The sequence below is a fragment of the Fopius arisanus genome, unplaced genomic scaffold, assembly GCF_000806365.1.
Source record: "Fopius arisanus strain USDA-PBARC FA_bdor unplaced genomic scaffold, ASM80636v1 scaffold00052, whole genome shotgun sequence".
NCBI lineage: Eukaryota > Metazoa > Arthropoda > Insecta > Hymenoptera > Braconidae > Fopius > Fopius arisanus.
Window position 1 is genome coordinate 405137 of NW_011887791.1, and position 8611 is coordinate 413747.

Consider the following 8611-nt stretch of genomic DNA (forward strand, 5'->3'; position numbering starts at 1 on the left):
AAAATCGAGTGATTCAAGGCTTCGATTGCGCATGACCATTGAATCCTCTTCAGGTCTTATGGACTAAAAAAGCCTGAAGGCCTGAAACAAGGTTATCATTTTGCGGAAATTTTTTTTTTAAATACCTGAGCACAATAAGGCCACCCTCCATGGCTGACCTGATATATCAGGCTGAGTCCTGATAAGATTGTTTTGACTTCAGATATCGGGTCCACATGTTCCTCCAAGCGTTGAAGTCTCCGACTTACTATTTTCCGCACCATCTCTATGAGTGGATACTACTTCAGGTTAAAGTTGTGATGATTTAATTAAAGATTTTATTCAATTAGCGGTGATTAGGGGCAGTTCTCCATCAGGCCATCCTCAGACCACAAAAGTCTTTTGTTATTTATAAACAATATCACTCAGTATCTGCTTATCTCAAAATTTCGGTTATACTTTCATGTCTATTGAACTCATTATCCATGAGTTAAGATAAATGAATAAGATAATTAATTAATATGGTTATATTAATAAATCAATTAAGATATTTATTGAAATATTGTCACAAATAATATTTTGAGGAAATTTATGGAGATGATGAATTATTTGAATGACTTGTATATTCGCGGGTATTGAGGAAGTATGTTAATTCAAGGAAATGCCTCCCCCTTTTCTACCACTCCCCCACCCAAAAAAATCTCCATTACACAAACTCGAGAATTAAAATTAGCCCAACAGTTTTAAGTCCTCCCGAGTTAATAAAACCGACGTAAAGAGCCGGCTCTACTACCCAAATAAAAAAACCACCATTCTAATGAAAGGCACGCGCAGTTCTGACGGCTCTTGGCGTGAGAATAAAATAATTAGCTCTCCCGCATGAGTATACCGGTGCCCCTTAAAGGTTGAAAAAAGAAAAATTGAAAACAAAGGGATAAAAAAAAAGGTGTACATGTTCCTGAGGTGTGCGGGTCTGAGAGCCCAGGAAAAACGAGAAGTGAGAACAAAAGATTTCGAATGAGTCGGAGAGAGTCAAATCGTTTGAGAATGAAAAAATAAATAAATAAATAAAATAAGGAGGTGGTGGGAGGATGAAGAGAGTGCGGAGAAGATGGTGGAAGTAACGGTGGAGTTTGAAGAGGTTCAGGAGGATCGAGGAAGACAGAAAGGGAGAAGACCTGGACCAGGTGCGTCGTAAAGCGTTAGAATGATGCTCTAATAAATCCCAGTGAAAAATTGCAACGCCTTGGGGGTTTAGTTGTCGAGAGGGCATATCTCTCTTCCACTCAATCCAATCGCCTGTCGAGAACAACGGGGAGGTTTAAATTTGCGGGTATTGAAAGTAAGGATTGACATGGAATTAAATGAAGTTCACGCTCATATTTTATCATTTTCCTTCTTTCTCACTTTCCGCATCTGCGTCTTCCCACAGATTCGATTTTTATCATAAATTTGATATTTTCGGTATACCAGAGTCGATATTTTCATTCAGCTTGGATCAGCCCTCATCTCGGATCAATTTTCTCCCTCAGATCCCTCAGATCAGAACGGATACATTATTTGGCGAACCCAAAACTGATGTCTACAATATTCAATCATAAATACAACATAAATACAACATTCTTTTGAATTAATCTTTCATTTCTCTCCATCGATTTCCTTCATTAATCCGCCCAATTAACAAAACTCAAATGTCTTTAAAAATTGTGTTACATTAAACTTCTGTCCATCTTTTTTCCCTTTATCTTTAAAACATATTTTTTTTCGAAATATTCAACGGATTAATTTTTCGCATCTCGATTAAATAAAACATTGAATAAATAAATATTATTATTATTAGTAGTAGTAGTAAATATTATTTAATTGAAAATCCATAGTTTGGGAGTGAGGTTTTTTTTTTCTTTTGATCGATAGGTCATGTATTGAGACTACTGTGTAAACCGAGGGTATGAATTCACTAACATTACGACTTGCGCGTATTTTACGCCTAGAGAAATATCCTCTTGTAGTACATGACTCGTATAGCATGCCTCAAGGCGGTTTCCTTTGTTCCCTCACAGCACAAAGGTGTTTTCCGCCTCACACCGAAGGGCCGTTTATCGTCTCAAACTCTCTCCTCAGTATCTCCAAGTTCATTTTAATTACAATGTTATTAAATCGTTACTACCTTAATTGCGCTGAGATAAAACTCGGCGACTATTTTCTGGGCTTTTTCAATGGCATGGAGTCACGGAACTACGAAAAACTCCGAAATTCGTGATACTATCGAATTGGAAGAAAGTTATCAGACGCTAAAAGGGTTATCTGATGACTGCGTTTGTTAATGATTGATGCGTAATAAACTTTTAACATGCGGACGATAAATGAAACGAGAAAAAAATCGGATGATTGCTCCGACGTAAGTGGAAAAATTTTTGGTCGAAGTTGAATTAAATATTTATCCCGGATCCAAATCGCGGTCTGAACGTCAAAAATATAAAAAAAATCATCTGTTTATAACAAAATATCAAAAATCGATGCAAAAACCAAAAATAAAATTTCTCTCACCGGTTCACGATTACCCCACACTGACCCACTTTTTTTTTCTATATTAATTTATATAAAAATGGCTACAAAAAACCGATAAAAACCAAAATAAAATTCTTCATCTTTTAATCCATTTTCAGTAAAAATTCTTATAAAATTACATCGAGAATTATCGTGGATGTTTTCTCACCTAATCCAAAAAAATCCAGTCCAGGGATTTCCTGTGAGGTCATAGGATGTGTAGGAACGCTTTATGAATTCCGTCTTCTATGAGAAAGATGAAGAGCAGGGAAATCCTATTTGTGATGTTATTTTTTTTTTTGAGGTGAAAAAAATTTTTGACACTTTATGAGACTAGAGTATGGCTAGCCCTCCAGATCGTCGGATGCAGTTCGTCACACTCGGTCCTGGTCTGTTAGCGCTGATTGGACGCGGCCCGGTGTCATACGCATGCGACATCGTCCTATTTATCCATTAATTCAGCGTGTCCTCCCTTTAAGGTACCCACTGGCTTGCCGCCGATGTAAAAACCAAAAACTCAATGGGTGTTCTCACATTCAGATGTGCTACAAATTCTGTAATTCGAGTATTTTATCCCCAAATGGCTGTGCAGCTGAGGTCCCAACAGGACCATTCGGGAAAAGGCGTTGCGAATCTCTTATAGAGTTAAGCGGCCCAAGGAAGTGAATTCTTTGATGATTTTTGACTTTGGTCGGGGGCTTTGTCTCCTTTGGGATATGGAAAAGGCTTCCTTCAGTGATGACAATCAGAAGTGCTTGGGAATATCAATTGTCACGTCACATTTTTTGTTTACATTTTTTTTTACGATTTCAGCTGTTCAATTTTTTCGTCAACTCTGTTTAGTAATTGTTTCTCAATAATTAACTCTTGTGATGTGGAACACGTTTTTTTAAATCAATTTATTCGCGTATTCTTCATTTTTTTATACGATTTCAGGCAGAATTTGTTCAAATGTTTTTGTGGATTACGTTTTTTTTGTGGACTACGATTTTTTTAATTTTATCTAGTGTACATTTTTATCAATTAACTTCAGTAATCGTTCTTCAATAATTCAATACTGTGATATGACTTGTATTTTTTTAAATAAATTTTTTCTGGATTATCTTGAATATCTTGGAAAGGGATGAGATTGATTTCTCTAAGTCGCAGTTTTGTCGCAATTCCTCTTTTATACGATTTCAAGAGACAATTCGTTCGACTATTTTATTGAATAGATCAAATCAATTTTCTTCGACGACCTGCTAATGCAACCCAGATGGTGGGGATACGTTCCGGTTTTAAGTCACGCGGGATGAGTATTTTTCCCGCCGCCTAATTTGATCTTCCACGCAAGAACGAAAAAGCCGAAACAAATTTCGATGTTCAACTCAATTATCAATATCAAAACATTCACTCTATCATTGACAAATCAATTGACCTAACAAGATCCTCGATCCTCAAATTTTTCACAATTCAAAATAAAGTCAAGGATTAATTTTCCCACAGCAATTACAAAATTCACGATTCTTAACGATCTTCTTCGATATATTTTAACTGAAACATAAAAATTTGGGTTGAGCTCAAAAATTCGGTATCACTATGTCCAAAGAATATTCTTGAATGCCACCCAGTTTTCATGGGTTCATGTTCCCAAATATTATGATAGCAGAAAATTTTCCTCGGACATGAGAAAATAAACAGGAAGAAGTGGTGAAGCAACAAAATACTGGAAACGAGATTCGTATCATCACTCTTAAGATAACAATCTCCAACAGGTTCGTCAAGTGTCAGATCCTTCATCCCAACACCAGACAAATATTTTGGCAAAACCGAGAGAATTTTCACCACTGCGTAAGGTCAAAGGGAGCATCTCCGAGAGATTAAAGAATTCATTGGTGGAAAAAAAAGATGGGTTGAAAGATTGGAAAAATGACCCCCTGGTAGGATAATGCCCTGGTACCCTACTGGCATCGCGTGACAACTTAGTCCGTCTTAGTCACTATAGGATAAGCCCGTTAACCGTTTTAACCCGATCGTCGAAAAGTTTTTCGTGACTTTTTAAATCGTTTGTTTACTTACCCCGAGAAAATTTAACGGATACTCTTTCTGCTATTTCATTTTCTCGGAAATATTTTTATTCAAATATCTTCGACACGTCTGTCACACCATAAATGTTAAAACTTAATTCTCACTATTGAAAATATGAAATAATGACATTACCAGAATTTTCAGTTTTCTATTTATTTATTTATCCATTTTTTTATTTCCTGCATTGTCTCCTCATCCAATGAATATTCAATGAAATAATAATGAATTAAATAATAATGAGGATGAAGGATAAATAAACCGATGACTAAAAAATTTTTTACAAGATAAATTATCGAAGTTTCCATATACCCTTTGAATTTTTTAATCAACCCGAATATCCATTAAAAATCCACATACACGTGACAATAAAAAATAAAATAAAGGTATAAAAAATTATTCTCCCTCCCCAAACTTTCAACACCTACCATGATAATTAATGGGTTATCCTGAGCAACTTTATAACCCAAACGAGCGTCGAAAATTCAGCACCGGTCTGTAACGAAAGAATTAAAAAGAAGAATTCACTGTACTGAGACCTTTAGACTCCGGTAGAACCTCTGGAGTCATCGATCATTGGCATCTAGCTTCCCAGTTTCATCCCCTTCAGTCTCTGGATGAGCTTTTGCACCCGGGGGAAAGGCCACCGTGGAATCTGCCACCGAGACCGGGCTAACAAAATCAAAGCGTGCAGTTGCCGAGTTGCTTTTTAGAATTTTCTTGATAGTGAATTCTGTTGGAGATCTTAGTAGCTTGGAATAACTGAGAACATCTATTTGGAGTCGTGTCGATGGGTCCTTGTTGGGAGCACATTAGACATGGAAATAAGGATTAGTCTCGAAATGTTAAAGGGGAATCAATTTTTTGATTAGTCGTGGATACGCGAATTATTCTCAGGAGATGTCTACATTTGTTTGGATTTCATTCATGAACTTGTGATAATTTTATTAAACGAGTTTAATGATCATTCTCAGAGCCAATTGTCTCGTGATTTATTCAGTTATTATCTGCCTATTTATATTTCCATTTTCCATTTTTCATTTTCCAGTTTTTGCGAAGAATGCGATAAAAATTTATGTATCTGTTGTCCCGGGTAAAAAAAAATTGTAACAGAAATATTTTTTCTGAATTTTCAAAAAATTTTTCAAAAATTTGAAGAGGAAAATTTTTTTTATGATTTCTATTGCGTTTTTTTTTGAGAATATTGAAAAATTTAAAAAATAAGAAAACAACAGTATAATTAAAAGAAAAAATTATATTCCCAAAAATTTCTAGAATATTATAAAAAAAATTTCCGAAACAAATTTTTGAAAAAATATTCAAAACATTTCCCAAAAATACAATTTTTTTGTCTCGATTTTTTTTATTTCAAAAGAAAAATTTTCTGAAAAGTTTTCCAAAACTTTTTGAAAATTTGGAAAAAATATTCCGATTACAATTTTTTTTACCCGGGCTGTTTGAGAATTCTTCTTCTTCCATTTATCGAAGATCAATTCACCCGAATCGCCAATCGAAGTCGAATGGCGATTATTTATAATAATAAATAAATGTCAATTCTCCCAAACCCAACATACCGCAAAATCCCATTAAACTCAAATATTTTCAATGGGATGGCTCACAATTTTGATACAATATCTGTATCATAACAATAAATGGACAAAGAATATCCCTTTACTCAAAGATTTCACCTCATAATCCCACAGAACCTGTCGCAGAATAGCCTAAGCGCTTTGGACCGCCCACGAAATGTTTTCGACTCTCGAGTCGCGTCGAACCTCGTAATTCCCTGGAACCCGGATGTAAACCTCTTTTTCGAGGTGATCCTCTTCGCGAATACGGGATTCCTCGGCAGGAGACCAGAGCGCTGGTATATGGAAAATCCGAGAAGGTCTCAATATTTGACGAAAGCTTTCACGCGTCACAGAACATTTTCGCCACCAACGGGGACAAAAAAAAAAGGACATGTGCATTGTTTCAGGGGCTTGACATTTTAAACTGGGGATTTATTTTCTCTCGAACTCCGCGTTCTTGACTTTTTCCATAGAAAAAATTTCCAGGAGTTGAAGGAAATTGAGTAGAAACGAATTCTCGTTATTCTTTGGAATCTTCATTTCACTCTTCAAGCCGAAATTTTTCTATTTTGTCTGTGAAAATGGCAGATGTCAAAATCTTGGAAGAATAACAAATAAATACATGGTATATATACTATATTTTATCAGGCTAATCTAATTAAGGACCTCTGATTCCAGAAATTTACGAAAAAAATGAAAGATATCGGTAATATCTTCTGAAATCTGTGCGAAGTGGTCAACTAAGACGAGTACATTCTTTCGCGGCCAATTTTCTGTCAATATCTTGAAATCGAAGGAAGTTTTCAATTTTTTTATGAATACCTTTTCTATAGCTCTCACCTTTCTCTTTAAAAATGGTCTTTACAAAAAATTCGCTATGTTCCTTCAATTCGAAGGTATTAGCCTCGAACAAAATGCACTTATCCTAGTTCAGCTACAGAAATTTGAAAGAACACAAAACTTTTATTCGGATGGAAAAAAATATGAAGATACCCGCTATTCGCGGATTATTTACATGAAACCCACAAGCAAATTGTCCTAATTACCGATAAAATCATGGTGTTATATTTAGCGTGAATAATTTGGCGCCACACGTAAAATCGTGACATGAGAAAACCGGGGATAGACGCAGCACGCGGCGGTATAAGGAGCCATGTCATCACGCATTTACGAACTTTGTTCTGCCTCAAAAGAGAGGACTGGTATATGAAACGGTACAACCCCTCGGGTATATCAGGATTTCTCTACTCATTGTATCACTCGTCATGCACCGTATCACGCGAAAAATACACCGAGCGTTAATTCATTCTGTTCGCTAGTTTAGTTTCATTGGCAGTGGGAAAAATTATTATTTCATTGCTCAATCTCATTATCCCATCTGCATGTGCCAATTAAGTGACATCACCTCCGACTCCCAGAAATATTTCATGCAAAATTTTAAACAAACAAAATAAAAAAACAAGCTTTACATTTTTTTAAAATAAATAAAGGTAAGAAAAACAAAACGATTTGTCTTTCTCCCTCGATTTTCGCAGTGAGCAAATTCCTGTTCCTGTTCCTGTTCCTGTTCCTGTTCCTGTTCCTGTTCCTGTTCCTGCTTTTCATCCAAAAAAAAAATCATTGAATCTATTTAATCTAATAAAAAATGTTGACATATTGCGTTTTCAAAAACGAAGAGGAAATGGTGTCAATTTGAAAAATGGTGAGATTTTTTAACATATTTGGAGGAAAAGAGGGAAAAAAAACACCAGAAGCGTGGTAAATGCCCTATTTATTTTCCTCAACTTGACTCTGGTTATTTTTTGGCTTGATTCTCATATAATTCTGATATGCGACCACCGAGATATTTTTTCGTATGGGTTTGTTCCGTTGGATGGGAGGTATACATACAAAAATCGGCAGCTGGTCTGGTCGCTCTGATTGGACGCGCATCACGCCACATTTGTTGATCTTTTGCGGAGCGATACGGGTGAAACAGGGGAGGAAACCGGTAACCCCTCGTTCCCTTCCACCCGGTGGTCTTTCATTTTATTATTGGATGTATTTGTGTACGCGCGCCACAGATATGACCCCCTCGAGTAATGTCTGAATGTTACTTAAATGTACCTTCTCCCTCTTCCCCTTGCCCCATCATCCCCCTTCATCCCCCTTCATCCACCACCATCCCCCGTGCACACCCTAAATCCTAGTGTCAATGTCGGCCATTTTTCTGTCACCGGCGACCATTATTATTTCAAATTTATCTTCAACGCATAAAGATTATTCGCTTTTGCCTTCCGCATGGAAGCGTTCAGATTTAAGTTCATAAGTTTTTTAATCAGATCAACCCGATAAAAAAAATTGTAATCGGAATATTTTTTTCCAAGTTTTCAAAAAATTTCCGAAACAAATTGCTGAAAAATTTTTGTTTCAAAAGAAAATTTTTTCGAAAAGTTTTCCAGAAATTTTTT